Raw genomic sequence first — 18,876 nt, 5'->3', positions numbered from 1 at the left:
TTAATTTTGATCAGTTGGTCAAGGCATTGTCTAATTTCTCCACTGTGTAGTTATTGGTTTTTCTTTTCAAATCCGCAGTCTGTAAAAAGACACAAATATCCTGCTCAAAATTTCCCTCCAGGGCCAGATGTGGTGGCTCACGTCTGTAGTCCCAGTACTTTGGAGGCTTACGCGGAGGATCAGTTGAGCCCAGGAGTTCCAGACCAACCTGGGCAACGTAGTAAGACACCGTCTCTGCAAAGAAAATTTAAAAATTAGCCAGGCATGGTGGTATGTGCCAGTGGTCCCAGCTACTTGGGAGGCTGAGGTATTAGGATCACTTGAACCCAGGAGATCGAGGTTGCGATGAACCGTTATTGGACCACTGCACTCCAGCCTGGGTGACAGAGCAAGACCTGTCTGAAAATAATAATAATTCCCTTTAGATTTAGCATCCAGTGATGATTTTTATATGAGCTAGTCTTTAATATGGTTGAAAATAATAATTTCCGACTCCAGTATTCCCTCCACATTTGGTCCAGAGCCCGCCCTTCTCCCCTATTTATTGATTGATTCATCTATTTATTTTTGGTATGAAATAATGAATTCATATTTTCAAAATAGATCTACAATTCGTTACTATACTTAATTATTTTGGTGGACAAATTGTAAAGGACTTAATTATGTATTATTTCCTTCTCTCTTTTCTGCCTATTAAACTCCTCTCTCCCCATTGTTGATCATTCCCATCAGCTTACAATCCTGCCCTAATGTCTAATATCTTTATCAGCTCCATATTTCCCTCCATTCATTCCCTACCCCCATTATTAGTCACCCCTTCTCAGAGGATCTTCTTAAAAGGATGCTCATATTTTATCTCTCCACATTGTCAGTCCTCAGTGAATCCACATTGGCAAATACAACCATCACTTCTTTACTTACCATGTTTTACATGGCAGCAGAATTTGACAGTCATTCCCTCCTTCTTTGACCACTTTCTTCTTGTGGCCTCCAGTATCCTACGCTCTCTTGGTTTTCCTATCTTGCTGGTAGCTCATTCTAAGTTTCCTCGTCCTCTCTTCTACCTACGAAGGTTGATGTCCCTCCAAGGCACTGGGAACTCTTCTTCTCTTTTTACCTACTCTCCTGGGATGAGCTGCCATTCATTCCTATAGCTTTCCATTCCATCTAGATGCCAGTACCTCCAGTTGTGACCTTTCGTACACTCAAGACTTAATAATTTGCTTGAATTTCTAAGAGGCATCTCAAACTCAATATTTTCCAAAGCAAAATCCCGATTCCCTGTCACCCTCATGTAAAACCTGATTCTCTCCCAGTGAAATCCATCTCAGTCCATGACATCACCATTCACTCCATTGTTCAAGCTCCACACCTACAAGTTTCATGCCCCACATCCAACCCATCAACAAATCTTGTCAATTTGGCTTCTAAACCGTATCCCAAGTCTTCCCACTTCTCTCTATTCCTACTATTCCACTATACTTCAGTCCTTCCCCATCTCTTTCTTGGATGATTGCAGTGGCCTCCTAGAATCCGATATCCACATGGCAGCTAGAGTATCTTCTTACAAGCATTAGTTGGATTGTGTCATTCCCTACTGGACTATGGAAGTCTGCCATGTTCTGGTCCCTGCCCCTGTTCTATCTCTCTTGCTGACTGTGCTTCTTTATTGATTCTTCCAGCACATTAACCTCCTTTTAGTTTTTTATACTAACTGTTCTGCCTGGAATGTTCTTTCTGGAATGTTCTTTCTGTCCTCTCCTTCATCTTCTGTTTGTTTGTTTGTTTGTTTGTTTTGTTTTGTTTTGTTTTGTTTTGTTTTTGTGAGATACAGTCTCGCCCTATCACCCAGGTTGGAGTGCGGTGCCGCAATCTTCGCTCACTGCAACCCCCGCCTCCCAGGTTCAAGTAATTCTTGTGCCTCAGCCTCCTGAGTAGCTGGAATTACAGGTGTATGCAACCACACCTGGCTAATTTTTGTATTTTTAGTAGAGACGACAGGGTTTTGCTATGTTGGCCAGGCTGGTCTCAAACTCCTGGCCTGAAGTGATCCAGCCGCCTTGGCCTCCCAAAGTGCTGGGATTACAGGCATGAGCCACTGTGCCTGGTCCCTCCTTCATCATCTTATTGCTGGTTCCTCATCATTCAGATCTCAGTTTAAATATCTCCTCTTTGATGACCTGATCCAAAATAGCCACCAGGTTACCTTCTGTATCATCTCACCTTACTTTAATTCTCAATGCTGTATTTATTGTCTGTTAATTTCCTTGTTGATTTGTACATTTATTGTTCTCTTCTCCTACTTCCACCCTCCTCACACTAGAATGTGAGCAGGGTCCACATCTTTGCCCCCAGTGCCTAGAATAGTATTTGGTATGTAGTATTCAATTTTGGTGTTTAATAAGTATTTGATGAATAAATGATACATTTAATCCTTCATGTATGATTCTCAGCACATGGAAGACACTCAGTGAATGTCCTCTTGTTCTCTTTCCCCAGGAGTACATTCTTGTGTCTGGGGCTAGTCTGGAAGTTTCCAGTGAAGACAATCATCTGATAAAGAGATTTGTATTTCTGTATTAGGATCCTGATTATTAGGGTTTCTAGAAAAAGGGGAATTACATTTTACCGAGAAAAAAAAAAAGTGATAGAATTCCAGGGATCATTAGTGTCACATTTTTCAGTGTGGGACTTTCCTGGCCCTCCTAACAACAAGGCTGGTTCTCAGATTCCACATAATTGACATGTTTTATCTTGGGATTCTGATGTGTAAATTTTTGAAACACTTCATTTGGGAGGATCATGTGGATTTTTAGGTGGGAAGAAGGGGATAGCAAAGGAAGTGGCATTCTTCTCTGCCTTTGTTAATAGTATCATTTCCTGTGCCCATTTCAACGTTAGCTCCGGTATAACACAGGTGATAAGCTGTGTGTGCTATTGAAATCTGAGAAAAGGGCACCAAAAAATGTTTAGTACTTTGTACTGGTCTAAAATTCGTGATTTGAATATATAGGGAGAGCGCGAGGAAGATTGGGAAGATGCATACTGAAGTGGTTTCCCTTTGAGGTATTATTTGAAGATTAGTTGTGATTTTTGGGAAAGCTCTTGTAGTGGATTTTAAAGCTTCCAGGAAAAAAATCAGTAGAAAGGAACACGAGTAATGATTTTGTCAGCAGATGATTCGCTTTTTGACAGAAATGTACCACATGTTTTTGGGGTATTTGGAGAAATCATCACCCTTGACCCAGTAGGATTTTTTTTTTAAACTGGGCCAGATGCTTATTGTATTCATAGTTCATACATGAGTCAAGAGCTGGGTGCCATTACTCACGCTTGCGGTATTGATCACCTGTTCATCACGATTCATCGTTTCTAGCAACCATCCTTATGAAAGCAGGCAAGCGTGTCAAGTAGTATTTCATGGACGTATTTAGAGGGTTCTTCTTCTTCCTACTTCTTTCCTCTTCTTCTTCTTTTTTGAGATGGGGTCTCCCTATATTGCCCAGGCCGGTCTTGAACTCCTGGGCTCAAGTGATCCTTCTGCCTCAGCCTAAGTGTTATTCTCTTTGACTCATCCATGAAAGTGGATCCAATGTGTCTACATACATTTTTTAAATTAAACTTTTATTGAAGTACAAATTATATAATTATAAATGTACAGCTCAATGAATTTTCACAAACTGTGCATACCCCTGTCACCAGTCCCCAGATCAAGAATCCAACACAAGCAGCCTTTAGAAGCCCTCCTCTTGCCTCCTTTCACTCACTGCCTCCCAAGGATGACTACTGTTCTCCCTCAAATGCTACATATTAGTTGTGCCTGTTCTTAAATTTCCTATATCTGGTACCAGACAGGCTACCTGACTTCTGCTCTGTATTGTTTGTGAATTTCCTCCATATCTTTGCATGTGGTTATAGTTGGATGATTGTCACCGCCGAATAATATTCCATTGCATGATTACCATGATTTATCCTTTCCACTGCTGATGGCCTTTGTTTGGTTTCCAGCAGTTTTTGGTTTTTATGAGTGGTGCTGTGGGTAACTCTCTTGCCTATCTTGTAGTGAACATATATGAGCATTACTGCCAGGTAAATACCTAAAAGAATGCTTTAAATATATTATTAATAGTTTTTATGGTTGCTGTCAAATTATTTTCTCCTCTGAATGCAATTAGAATTAGTAGCCACCTTTGGACATAACTCACACATCTGTATCCATAGACAATGATGAGACTTTCTTTCTGTAACTTTTTTTTTTTCTCGAACTCCTCAAGCAACCCGCCCGCCTCGGCTTCCCAAACTCCTGGGATTACAGGCATGAGCCACCGCGCCTGGCTTTCTGTAACTTTTTTATTAAGTTCTAGCATTAGTTGTTTTTACACTTTAATTTTTTTCCCTCCCTCCCTCCGTCCCTCCCTTGCTTCCTTCCTTTTTTGAGACGGAGTCTCACTCTGTCGCCCGGGCTGGAGTGCAGTGGTGCAATCTTGGCTCACTGCAACCTCCACCTCCTGAAGCGACTCTCCTGCCTCAGCCTCCCGAGTATCTGGGACTACAGGTGCATGCCACCACGCCTGGCTAATTTTTTGTATTTTTAGTAGAGACTGGGTTTCACTGTGTTAGCCAGGATGGTCTCAATCTCCTGACCTTGTGATCCGCCCGCCTTGGCCTCTCGAAGTGCTAGGATTACGGGCATGAGCCACCGCGCCCAGCCTATACTTTAATTTTTTTTTCTAATAATTGGTTTCTATGCTCATTTATTCCTTTACCAACTACCTATATCATGTCATCATTTAAAAATATCTGAAGAATTTTAGCTTGCTTTTTCTTTTCCTGACTGTCCCCACCATCCCCAGTCCCAGCTGTATTTCTTTTGAAATGAAAAAAAACACTCCTGGAACTGCTGAATGTGTTTTGCAGATACAGAGGCAAAGGTTTACCACCCGAATAGCTTTAGAATGGTACAGGCTTATTCAGCACTGATTCCTAGTCTTGCCAAGGAGAGGTAAAAAGGACAAAGAAAGGAAGAAAGAAGGAGGTTTAAAAACTAAATTATGTTTTATTTTGTGGTGTATCGATTGACAGTAGTGTTTTTCTCTGTCTCCACTCAGCTAATCTGATCATTTGACCAACTGGATAGAGCAAATATTATCTGAAATGAAGCAAATACATTCCATTTGATTTTTGTGGGAGACAAATTTTTAGGCAGAGAGAACAATTAGCAGATAGTGTCACGCATAGCAGTGCCTTTCAAATACCAGCATGCAAAATGATTGCCTGGGGATCTTGTTAAAAAGCATTTGCGGATTCAGCAGCTTTGGGACTGGCCATAGATTTCTGCATTGCAGCTCCTAGGTGAGGTGACGGTGCTGTTGGGCGGGGCGGGGGAGGAGGGAGAGCTGCACTTTCAGTAGCGAAGCTTTGGAACGCAGCTGCCTCCATGTTCCTGGGGATTCTGTGTAGCATTTGCCTGTTGCCCACTGATGGATGATAAACAGCTCTCCCAAGTGCCCCTCTGGGCTTGTCCTCTCAGCACTGCCGGCAGAACCAGGTTGTGTGTAGCCTGCATTAAAGTGGCAGACAAAGCCCAGGGCTCTTCTTTTTTTTTTTTTTTTTTTTTTTTCTTTTTGAGACGGAGTCTCACTCTGTCACCCAGGCTGGAGTGCAGTGGCACGATCTTGGCTCACTGCAACCTCCATCTCCCTGGTTCAAGCGATTCTGGTGCCTCAGCCTCCTGAGTAGCTGGGATTACAGGTGCCTGCCACCACGCCTGGCTAATTTTTGTATTTTTAGTAGAGACGGGGTTTCACCGTGTTGCCCAGGCTGGTCTTGAACTCCTGGCCTCAAGTGATCTGCCCACCTCGGCCTCCCAAAGTGCTGGGATTACAGGCGTGAGCCACTGCACCTGGCTGCAGTGCTGTTTTTTTTAACCTCGAATAGCGACTTCCTTCAAACTTCCCTCACCTGGACTCTCCTCAAATATCTCATAACACCTGAAGAGAAACCACTAACCTCCTCAAACACACGCCAAACCAAAACACACACACACACAAACACACACGATCCCAGATACTGACATGGAGAAAGGAGTGGGGTGGGGCAGGCATGAAGCCACCTTCTTTTCTCCTGGCTTCACTATCGCACGCTTCCTCATTCATTCCAGAGCAACTAGGTGTCTGTTTCAACATCCCTGACCCCACCATTGTAGTACACACCAGCTGCCTTCCGGCCACGAGCTGCACATTTCTCTGCACATTTCTCTGTGGGGGCCGTCTTTACACACCCATGCTGCAGGCTGGAAGTGCCAGGGAATTAATAGCTCCCACCCCACCCCAGGAGCAGCCCTCAACCAATGCCTGTTACAAGTCAGTGGATCTATACCCCAGCTCTTTTGCCCTCAAGTGGGATAATTCAGACCGGTGTTCTACACTGGCTTCCAAAATTCCCCAGAAGGACTAAACTCCCATTGCTCCCAGTGGTGACTGGCTTGATAACGCCATCTATTGGCTGCCTTCCTGCCCCAACTCACATGTCCATTGTATCTGTTCCCTGGGGTCACATCCTAAATAAACTACTTGATCTTGAATATGTGCCAAAGAGTTACCTTCTTTTTTTTTTTTTTTTTTTTTTGAGACTGAGTCTCACTCTGTCACTTAGACTGGAGTGCAGTGCTGCAACCTTGGCTCACTGCAGCCTCTGCCTCCTGGGTTCAAGTGATTCTCCCAACCCAATAGCTGGAATTACAGGTGCATGCCACCATGCTAATTTTTGTATTTTTAGTAGAGACAGGGTATTTCAGCTAATTTTTGTATCTAAAAAAATATTTTTATTATACTTTAAGTTCTGGGGTGTATGTGCAGAACATGCAGGTTTGTTACATAGGTATACACGTGCCATGGTGGTTTGCTGCACCCATCAACCTATCACCTGCATTAGGTATTTCTCCTAGTGCTGTCCCTCCCCTAGCCCCCCATCTCCCGACAGACCCCAGTGTGTGATGTTCCCCTCCCTGTGTCCATGTGTTCTCATTGTTCAACTCCCACTTATGAGTGAGAACATGTGGTGTTTGGTTTTCTGTTCTTGTGTTAGTTTGCTGAGAATGATGGTTTCCAGCTTCATCCATGTCCCTGAAAAGGACTATTTAGCATGGCCTAAATAGCAACTGATTATAGTTGGATCGTTGTCACTGCCGAATAATATTCCATTGCATGACTACCATGGTTTATCCTTTCTACTGCTGATGGCCTTGTGTATAATTTGTACTTCAATAAAAGTTTAATTTAAAAAATACATGTAGACACATTGGATCCACTTTCATGGATGAGTCAAAGAGAATAACACTCAGGCTGAGGCAGAAGGATCACTTGAGCCCAGGAGTTCAAGACCAGCCTGGGCAATATAGGAAGACCCCATCTCGAAGAAGAAGAAGAAGGAGAAGGAGAAGGAGAAGGAGAAGGAAGAAGAAATACAAAACACATAATTTTTGTATTTTTAGTAGGGACGGGAGTTCACTATGTTGGCCAGGCTGGTCTCGAACTCCTGGCCTCAAGCAATCTGCCTGACTCAGCCTCCCAATGCGCTGGGATTACAGGTGTAAGCCACCACACCCAGCCTTGGAGTTACTTTTTTTTTTTTTTTTTGAGACAGAGTCTCGCTCTGTCACCTAGACTGGAGTGCAGTGGCACGATCTTGGCTCACTGCAACCTCTGCTTCCCGGGTTCAAGCGACTCTCCTCCCTCAGCCTCCCAAGTAGCTGGGAGTACAGGCGCCCGCCATCACCCCCCACTAATTTTTGTATTTTTAGTAGAGATGGGATTTCACCGTGTTGGCCAGGCTGGTCTTCAACTCCTGGCCTCACTCAAGTGATCCACCTGCCTTGGTCTCCCAAAATGTTGGGATTACAGGTGTGAGCCACCGCGCGCAGTGGAGTTACCTTCTGAAGGAACCCAACTAAGGCAAAACTGGTCAACAGTCAGGAATTCCTTTTGTTAATTTTAATAAAATCCTATTTTATATATATATGTTTTATATATATAGATATATGGGGAGCCCCGTGGGGTTTCTTCTAAGGGGCATCTCACCAGTATCTAGATATTTTGTCTGCATGACACCAAACAGTCAGATGGCTGGAAATAAGCCCGACAATGGAGAGAATGCTTCTGTGTTCCTGGGCCTTTTTGGGATCTGGTCAACAGAGTTGATTTTCTGGATGCCCTAGTCAGGCTAGTTTAGGTCTTTTTGACCCATACCCAGAGGGTGTATCTCTGAGTTCTGCCTGAGAAGCTTGATCACATCCCCGGGGGCTCCTACAAACCACATCCTGGCTGCAGCCAACTCCCTTCCACAGGCCTCCCTCACTGAGTTTCTCTGTGGTGGGCTCTCTGCATAGCCTCTTGGGATGAGGAGTCCTTCTCAGACCTTTACAGAACAGAGCCCCTGACACTCAGTTTCAAGGGCCTGCCTACACCCGTTTCTGAAGCTTTGCGTGGGTGGTCACTGCCCCTCTTAGCCATGTCCTCAGCTTTCTCCTCCTCCTGCCTTCTTCCCCAGACTGAAGTGGATCTGAACCTTGGAACAATCTATGCCTCTTAGTGCATTTTAGGGGATTTTAGGGCTGCCTGGGCCCCAGTTGGGGTTTAGTCCTTTTATATGTTCAGACTTGTGATAGGACCCAGCCTTTTCCCCTCAAGACCTTGTATTTGAAATTCCCCATTCTATGGTTCATCTCATCTTTAGAACCCAAACCAGGCAGAGATGTTTGGGAGAGTGGCCTCACTTGGCACACTGGCCTGGATATCTCACAGTTTTCCATACCTCTGCCAGGCTGTGCTGCCCCCAGGCCAGACTCCTATTTCTCTGTTTGGGTATCTTGGGGGTCCTAATTAGACACTTGGTCCTTTGGATTTGGTATTTTAAGAGTACACACTGTATCAACAGGGCTGGCTTTAATATTAAACATCTATTAAAATATTAAGGGGGGATGGCTAGGTGACTGCTACTGTTACTGGAAAGAGGTCCCGACCCAGACCCCAAAAGAGGGTTCTTGGACCTCACACAAGAAAGAATTAGGAGCAAGTGCATAGAGTAAAGTGAAATCAAGTTTACTAAGAAAGTAAAGGAATAAAGAATGTTTGCTCCATAGGCAGAGCATTGGCATGGGCTGCTTGACTGATAATGCTTACAGTTATTTCTTGATTATATGCTAAACAAGGGGTGGATTATTCATGAGTTTTCTGGGATGGGGCAGGGAGTTCCCGGAACTGAGGGTTCCTCCCCTTTTTAGACTGTATAGGGTAACTTCCTGATGTTGCCATGGCATTTGTAAACTGTCATGGCGCTGGTGGGAGTGTTTTTAGCATGCTAATGTATTATAATTAGTGTATAATGAGCAGTGAGGATGACCAGAGGTCATTTTTGTCGTCATCTTGGTTTTTGGTGTGTTTTGGCCGGCCTCTTTACTGCATCCTGTTTTATCAGCAGGGTCTTTGTGACCCATATCTTGCGCCGACCTCCTATCTCATCCTGTGACTAAGAATGCCTAACCTCCTGTGAATGCAGCCCAACAGGTCTCAGCCTTATTTGACCCAGCCTGTATTCAAGATGGAGTTGCTCTGGCTCAAATGCCTCTGACACTGCCCTGTAACTTTCTTAGTCAACTTGGGCTGCCAGAACAAAATACCATATATTGAGTGGCCTAAACAACAGAAATGTATTTCTCATAGTTCTGGAGTCTGGGAAGTTCAAGATCAAGATGCTGGCATGGTCAGCTTCTGGTGAGTTCCCTCTTCTGGGTTTATAGGCAGATGCCTTCTCACTGTGTCCTCAGTTGGCAGAGAGAGGTGGGGGAAGTGGGGAGGGAGAGGGAGAGAGAGAGAGACAGTTACCCTGGGGGTTAGGGCTTCAAAATATGAATTTGGCAGGAGGGACACACAAGTCCATAGCAATAACTGTGCACAGCTCCACCCCCATCCCCCCACCCCCACCAGCATCTCATCTGGTGATCTGGCTGAAATCTGAAATTCCACAATTAGAGATTCATTTCTTTGGTTTAAAGTGTTGTAATGTAAATTGGCACAGAACCTGTTTGATGGGCCTCCTTGTGAGGCTTTTTCCCGAGAGCCAGTGAAAAAGTATGAGGTCATTGGGCACCTACAAGTTGAGAATGGCCCCCACCTAGAAGACACAAAGAGTACTGAAGAAGAAGCTGATTTTCTTCAAGTGAGGTGGGCTTGTTAACTTTGCCAAGGCCTGTTCTAGTCCTCAGAGTTATGTTCATAACAGTTCCTGCAAAATAGCCCTTAAAATAAGAGAAATGAGTCCTTCGTCTTGCTTTCTTGCATCTATGAGTGGTGTGAAAGACGTTACCTTTTCAAGAGGGAGTCCAGGCCGGGCGTGGTGGCTCACACCTGTAATCCCAGCACTTTGGTCTTGAACTCCTGCGCTCAAGTGATCTGCCTGCCTCGGCCTCCCAAAGTGCTGGGATTATAGGCGTGAGCCACCACACCCGGCAATATTTTCACCGCAATACTTCATCTTCCTCCCCTACTAACATCTAAATAGTACCTGAAGTAAAGCGAGCCACTTCTTGTGGCTTGTCATTGCTGGGATCGGCTGCTTGTGGATAATTAGCTCAGGCAATCAGAGCACTGGGTCAGGAAATCAGGCACGTGGCTCTGACTCCTATATGGCCTTTGCTCTTGGGGACCTGTTGAGGGTAGGTCACTGCTGGCTCAGTATGTGCTGCATGTGGAATTCCATCCCCTTTGAACCTGTGCCATTAAAGGGGTATCAGCTGGAGGTCCTTAACTCTGCCGCTGCATCAGTTTTCAAAAGTGCATGAAGGTAAGTACTATCCTGAAACTGGTGTTTAGCTTTCTCATACATTTCTTTTTTTTTTTTTTTTTTTTTTTTTCTTTTTGAGATTTCTTTTTTTTTTTTTCTTTTTGAGATTGCGTCTCACTCAAAAAGTGAGTGCTGCCCAGGCTGGAGTGCAGTAGCTCCATCCCAGCTCACTGCAGCCTCAACCTCCTAGGCTCAAATGATCCTCCCATCTCAGCCTCCCGAGTAGCTGAGACTACAGGTGTACATCTGTAGGGTCGGCTAATTTTTGTATTTTTTGTGGAGAACGGGTTTCACCATGTTGCCCAGGCTGGTCTCGAACTCCTAGACTCAAGTGATTAGCTCACCTCGGCCTCCCAAAGTGCTGGGATTACAGGTGTGAGCCACCGTGCCTGGCTATCCTTCTCATACATTTCTTTATATTTTCCTACATAAGAATATGTCCTTAAGCAAAAGAGAATGCTACTTGCATGCTTTTAAGCTTTATAAGATTGGTATGTTTTTTACTTTCATATTTTGCAACTTTCATCTCATTCAATACTATTTTTGTGAGATTTATCCTCTTGGCTACATGTAGCTCTAGCTCATTTTTCTTCCTTTGCTTTATCCACAAACCACTCCCAGAGAACAACTGAACTCACAGTTGCCAGGGTGGGGGAAGAGCAGGAATTACACACACACACACACACGTACATACTGTCATGATTAGTTGATCTGAAACACACCTCAAGCTATTCTCCTAACTAAATCTTAATCCAGCCAATAATTCCTTTAGATTTTAACCAGCTAACTTTGGAAATTGTTTTACAAGGCTTTAGTTCTTCCATATGTTCACAACCCACAAAATTGGTTTTGCAAATAATCCTTTTACCCTTTGCCCGTGAGGAATCGCAAAGCTGAGGAATTGTAAAGCTGAGTTTGCTTTCATTTGCCGTTGCTTTTCTTCCCCTGTTTTCAGATGTCATTATCTGTTTCCTTTTTTGCTTGGCATAGATTTGCCTTCCTTTCCCAGTAGTATGTCCAACTCCTTCAAAACCTCTCCATTCATTCAGCCATGCATTCTTTTCACATATATTTATAATGTCCATAGTATGTGCCAGGCACTTTTCTAGGCACTGAGGACTCAACAGTAAACCAAGCAGACAAAACTTCTGCCTTCAGCAAAGCTTATCTTCCAGTAAGGAAAGCAGACAGTATTTCAGTAAAATACACAGTCGGTTAGATGGTGTTAGGTGGTGTCTGTGGAGGAAAATGAATCTTGGGAAAGAGGCACAGGAAGCCTTGAGGGATTGCAATTTTATATAGCATTTTTCTAGGCCAGGGGTTGGCAAACCATGGCCCAAGGCCCTCCATCTGTTTCTGTAAACGAAGGTTTATTGCAACAGTGTCACGCTCATTCACTTACATGTTTTCCGTGGCTGCTTTTGCATTGCAACAGCAGAGTTCAGTCATTGCAATAGAGACCATTTTGGCTGCAAAGCCTCAAATAGTTCATATTTGGCCTTTTACGGAAAATATTTACTATTTGACCCTTTGCAGAGGAAATGCAGATTTTTACATATGATAACTTTTGAGGATTCTACCCATGTTGTGCTTTTCAGCTTCTACAGCGTTGTCAGGAACACAATCTCATCTGAGTGTTGAAGTAGTGTTTGTTATGAGGTAGGTCTCAGTAGCTTTGTTTTGCAGGTGACTCAACTGAGGCTTTAAGAGGTTATTATGGTTGTCCAGGGTTGCTGACCTTGTAAAGTGGTTGTGGTTTTTTTTTTTTTTTTTTTGGTGTTTTTTTGAGACAGGATCTCGCCCTTTTGTCTAGGCTGGAGTGCAGTGGCATGATCATGGCTCACTGCAGCCTCAACCTCCTGGGCTCAAGTGATCCTCCCACCTCAGCCTCCCAAGTAGCTGAAACCACAGGCATGCACAACCATGCCCAGCTAATTTTTGAATTTTTTGTAGAGATGGGGTTTCTCTATGCTGCCCAGGCTGGTCTCAAATCCCTGGGTTCAAGGGATCCTTCCAGCTTAGGCTCCCAAAATGCTGGGATTACAGGCGTCAGCCACTGTGCCTGGCCTAGTGCTGGTGTTCAACTCTAAAAGCTGGTGCGTTTTCTACTTTCCAGTGACAAAGACAACCCAGGTTTTGAGTGTGACAAGCTTCTTAGCACATGAAACACAGAAAGGCAATCATGTGTAGGTGTCACGAATGTGGACTCAGAAGCTCAGCAGCCCAAGTTCAAATGCTTGTTCTGCGACTTACCTTTGTGACATCAGGCAAGTTATTTAACCTCTCTGTGCCCTGCCTTAGTTTCCTTGTCTGTAAAGCAGTCATAGTTGTATGCCTTCTAGGTCAGGTGGTGCTGTATCCTGGTTTTCCCAAGGCAGCTCTGATTTATGCCTGTTTTTTCCACATTAATCAATAGTGCCCCCATTTTACTCTCGCATACCCCCGTTTGGACATTAAGTTATATGCATAACCTAACTAGGGTCGTCGCAGAGATTGAGTTAATACAAATAAAGTAAGTTAATACAAATAAAGCAGTTCAATCCATGCCGTAGGAAGCATTTACTGTTCAATCCATACCGTAGGAAGTTCAGTCCATGCCGTAGGAAGCATTGGCTGTTGTTTCTTGTCAATGCCATGCCAGCCCATCACTTAATTTCTCTTTTTTTTTTTTTTTTGGATGGAGTCCCGCTGTATCGCCCAGGCTGGAGTGCAGTGGCGTGATCTCGGCTCACTGCAACCTCTACCTCCTGGGTTCAAGCGATTCTCCTGCCTCACCCTCCAGAGTAGCTGGGATTACAGGTGCCTGCCACCATGCCTGGATAATTTTTGTATTTTAGTAGAGACGGGGTTTCACCATGTTAGCCAGGCTGGTCTCGAACTCCTGACCTCAAGTGATCCACCTGCCTTGGCCTCCCAAAGTGCTGGGATTACAGGCATGAGCTACCATACCTGGCCTCAATTTTCTTCTGACCCATTACTTGGTCCCATTAAATCTGAACTGATTCCTGTCTGGAGCAATTTTGCTTATCTGGTTTAATAGGTAATTGAGGATTCATCTTCTGTGTGGCAGTGCCTTCTGGCTCACTCCCTGACCTCCCTTAGCAGCTTTGCTCAGATGTCATCTTCTCATGATGGTGTCACAGGACACCTCTCTAAAATTGCTACCTCCCCCACCCCAACACACTTCATATCTACTTCTCTGCTTTATGTATTTGCTTTATAGTTATTACTAACATACAGGTTTTACTGAGCTACTAGTGGTGTGGTTCTGTTTTGCTGTTACTTGGATTTTAAAAAAATCCTACAAAATCTGCTATGCCTGCGAGAATATTTATTTTTCTGTTTTAAAAATAAGTATCTTTATCATTACATTTTTGGAAATTACAGAAAAACCCAATAAAAAACAAATTCATGATACATGATATAAATGATGAATTGATGGGTGCTGACGAGTTGATGGGTGCAGCACACCAACATGGCACAAGTATACATATGTAACAAACCTGCACGTTATGCACATGTACCCTAGAACTTGAAGTATAATAAAAATAAATAAATAAATAAATAAATAAATAAATAAATAAATAAAACAAATTCAGCCCACCCATGGTCCCCCCTCCAGTTGGTGTTTTGCTGTGTATCAAGAATAAAGCAATTTTTCCCCAGCTCTAGAGGGGGTGCATTTTCTAGTCTAACCATATAACTTTAGCCAAACAGCTTACAAGCAAATGACATTTACTATGTTCTCTAAGTATTATTTTGATTCCTTTAAGAGGAGCTTTTTCCTATACATTTTCATCTGAAGCTGGCCTGAGAGGAAATATAAACACACTGGTCTAGCGTAGTCCCATCTCTAGACATAAAGGAAAAAAAAACATAGAGGAGAAATTGAGTGAAAAGGCATGTCCCCCTACTTGCAGTTAGCTTTCCAGCACGGTGGCAAAGCACTGGCCTGGCGCCTGCCAAAATGAGCATCTTAATAGAAATTATCATGTGTGACGTTCCTTTGAACTGTTAACTTTCTTTCTAATATTGAGCCAGTTGCTTTTTGTGTCATTGTCTCCTCTAAAAATATAATTCATCCTCTTATATGTTTGCTTTATAGCTGTCTTTAAAACTGTCAATGTTTCATAGATTCATCCATTTGCGTTTTTATTTGTTTGAATGCCGCACTGGCACGTACGACCCAAAAGGGCATGGTTGTATGTGTCTTGTTCACCACTGCACTCCTAGCACCTCCCGTAGTGCCTAGCACATGGTATTTACTGAATAAATATTTGTTGAATGGGAAGGTGCCTGAGCACAGCAGAGTACGCTCACCCTCGATGCAGTGAGGGTGTCCTGCCACCGGGGCCGGGGTGGGGAGGAGATGACCCATGTATAAGGTCCTCAGCTGCGAAAGAATTGAACCTCCAAAATGTGGTCTTGGTCCCTCAAATAGCATTCACACTTTCTCTCCCAGGCCCTGGATTCCTGTAACCAAGGACAAGTCATTAATTCAGTCCTACGAGTTGGTTTAAACAACAGATGCCTTTGTTTTTTTTGAGACAGAGTCTTACCCTGTTGCTCAGGCTAGAGTGCAGTGGTGCTATCATGGCTCACTTCAACCTCCACCTCCCGGATTCAAGCGATTCTCCTGCCTTAGCCTCCCCAGTAGCTGGGATTACAGGCACCCACTACCACACCTGGCTAATTTTTGTATTTTTAGTAGAGACGGGGTTTTGCCATGTTGGCCAGGCTGGTCTCGAACTCCTGACCTCAAGTGATCCGCCTGCCTTGGCCTCCCAAAGTGCTGAGATTACAGGCATGAGCCACATGGCTGGCCAAAGAAGAGATGCATTTTGAGAGAGGAAGCTCAATACGACCTTCACACAAAGAGATCAGGTGTGATATTAGCTCTATTCCTGGGGACAGCTGTGATCAGGTGGGAGCGGAAAGAAGAGCATAAGGAGGGGAGGCAGAGAGGGGCTGGATGGGGTGGCATGGCCAAGGAGGAAAGCATGCAGGAAGGGCAGCAGGCCCATGCCAGACCTCTCCTCTTCTAGAAAAGCACATGAAATCTCAGCCATGGCGATGTATGTGGAGCAATTTGCAGAGTGCCTGGTGCCCAGAAGCAGTTAATGATGGCACTAACACAGCAAATATTTTTGAGCATGTGCTCTAAGCCAAAGTCTGCTAAGCACTTTTCCTGTACTGACTGACTCATTACTCATAAGAATTTTAGGACACAATAAGATATCCCCATTTGATGGGTAAAGAATCCCAGGTATGGAGGCAGTAGATATCAGCAACTACTTTATCCCACGACTGTGATAGGCTAAAATTAAACACTGGCTGTTCTCATCATGACTCCCTGAAAATACCTCACTACCTCCCCACACCTCCCTTTTTTCTGTAATAGTGAAAAGGCTTTGACAATTTTGTTAATAATGTGGCATTAGTACTATAAGATAACCAAAAGCAGCTTGTAATATTTCTGGCAAGGGAATTTTAAAAGCAGATCTTTTGAGATATTGTACACTTGTTTTTACTTGCATGAACACATTATATTTTTATCCAGGCAGAATCATTTTTCTATCAAACTTAGTTTTTCAACCTATTGCTAACTACAATACAGATTTTTTTTTTTTTTTTTGGTTAGAGTCTTGCTCTGTCACCCAGGCTGGAGTGCAGGGCGCAATCTTGGCTCACTGCAGCCTCCGCCTCCTGGGTTCAAGCAATTCTCCCTGCCTCAGCCTCTTAAGTATCTGGGATTACAGGCACATGCTACCACGCCTGGCTGATTTTTTTTATTTTTGGTAGAGATAGGGTTTCACCATGTTGGCCAGGCTGGTCTCAAACTCCTGACCTCAGGTGATCCACCCGACTCAACCTCCCAAAGTGTTGGGATTACAGGCGTGAGCCACCTCACCTGGCCTGGCCCATTTCCTTTTAACCCTACCCTTTCCAATGAGAACCTGGGAGATGATTAAAATATTTCATTTCATATGTACCCTGCACTTTAAAATTTTTTTTAATTTAAGTTTTTGAGACAGGGTCTCCCTCTGTTGCCCAGGCTGGAGTGCAATGGCACAATCTTGGCTCACTGCAGCCTCAGCCTCCTGGACTCAAGCAATCCTCCCATCTCAGCCTCCCAAGTAGCTGGGGCTACTGGCACATGCCACCACACCCAGCTAATTTCTGTATTTTTTATTGAGATGGGGGAGGGTCTCACTATGTTGCCCAGGCTGGAGTGCAGTGGCACAATCTTGACTCACTACAGCCTCAGCCTCCTGGACTCAAGCAATCCTCCCATCTCAGCCTCCCAAGTAGCTGGGGCTACTGGCACATGCCACCACACCCAGCTAATTTCTGTATTTTTTATTGAGATGGGGGAGGGTCTCACATGTTGCCCAGGCTGGCCTCCAACTCCTGGACTCGAGTAATCCTTCCACCTTGGCCTCCCAAAGTGCTGGGATAACAGGCGTGAGCCACTGCACCTGGCTCCTTGGCACTGTTTTTACTATAAAAATTTTCAGCTGTCCCTGAGACTAGATTATGTGATTATTTTATTTCGGATGAGAGAATTGATGTTTACTTTTTCCTCAGCATTCTATTTATCATTCTAATTAACAAGTTACCAGTTTCACTAAGAAAATGCTTTTGGCATTTGGTATGCTGATCAGCGAAGTGTGGATTGTAGGTCAAGGTGGCTATGGCAGGATGTGTGGGAGCTGCCTTGAGAGAGGGGCCTTTGTGCTATAAAGTTTGCAGAGCACTCATCAAGTTCAAGCTTAAACTAACCGGCACACACAAACATCACACTGCCTTCCCCGCAGTATATTAAAGTGAGTTCCAGACCTCATAACAGGCAGACCCGGGGCACCTCATGGTTCATGGAGGCTTTGGAGTCCGGTGGCAAGTGGTTAGCTTTGGGAGTAACATGACTCATGTAGTCTCCCGTTTTCTCAAATTATCTGGTGAGTTAGTCTCTTACTGCAAGGTTAAAAATAATACTCCCACACCACTTGGAACACCCCAGTTTTGGAAAAATCACTCAAAAAATGCTGCTCAGCCACCCATGCGGCATCCGTGCTGCTGGAGGGTCATTTGGGAAAAGGCAGTGTCCAGACGCCTGCCGGAGGCAGGATTTTTATGGGCTGTTTTTGTGTCCAGTTTCGTAGTCTTCAGAGGAGTCCATTCAGTCTGTCAATGGGAACCATTGAACCTGTCAAGTTGCTGTTTGCCGGGTCTCCTGGAAAAACACACTGCAACATCCCAGCCCTGGGCGGGTCAGAGAGGATAGTACTAAAAAAAGAAGGAGAAAGTGTACAGCCCCGCTCTGGTGGGAGGCCAGGGCTTGGGGCTGCAGCCAAGTTCCCCGGTGATAGAGGAGTTTCCACCATCCCAGGCTTCCCGTTCTGGCTCTCTCCACCCTACCGCACACCATCCAGCCTTCCAAAATAACTCCGCTTCTGGTGGAACTGGGCAGAGTCATTGGAATGCGTGGTAAGCAGAAGGAGCAGGTAGCATTGATGCTCGGAGGGAAAGTGTTTTGATGAGCGAGGAAAGAAAGTCGAACAGCCACTGCAAGACTTTCCTCTCTATAGGAGCACTGATGGGAATGGCACTGACTTCCAGTTTCTGAGGCGCAGCCCAGCAAACCCGTCAAGGTAGGCAGAGCCCTTCCTTGGGAGGCAAAGCCCTTCCTTGGGAACCATCCCCTTCCCTCCTCCTCCACCCTCTCCCAGCTAATAGCAGGTCTTCCCATCCCAATGTGCCTGTGTCATCCATGCCTGACCCCACTGGGCTCTGCCCGGTCACTGAAGCCTGCCGTATCCCTGTTCACCACCCAAACTGACCTGATCATTAAAAAAAAAAAAAAAAAAGATTTAGGAGGTACAATTGCAGCTTTGTTACATGGAGGAATTGTGTAGTGGTGAAGTCTAGGCTTTGAGTGTAACCATCACCCAGATAGTGTACATTATAGCCGTTAGGTAATTTCTCACCCCTCACCTCCCTCTCACCCTCCCTACTTTCTATCCATACCGTATGTCC

General features: G+C 44.6%; 1 protein-coding gene across 3 annotated transcripts in view; it reads left to right on the top strand.

The window, feature by feature from the left end:
- ADGRG2 (adhesion G protein-coupled receptor G2) overlaps positions 1 to 18,876 on the top strand; it is a 138,528-nt gene that overhangs the window by 9,903 nt on the left and 109,749 nt on the right. The gene's annotated exons all lie outside the window — the stretch shown is intronic.

This window comes from Rhinopithecus roxellana, chromosome 7, assembly GCF_007565055.1.
Source record: "Rhinopithecus roxellana isolate Shanxi Qingling chromosome 7, ASM756505v1, whole genome shotgun sequence".
NCBI lineage: Eukaryota > Metazoa > Chordata > Mammalia > Primates > Cercopithecidae > Rhinopithecus > Rhinopithecus roxellana.
The sequence above is the reverse complement of the archived record's forward strand: the minus strand, read 5'-3'. Positions and strand labels throughout refer to the sequence as shown.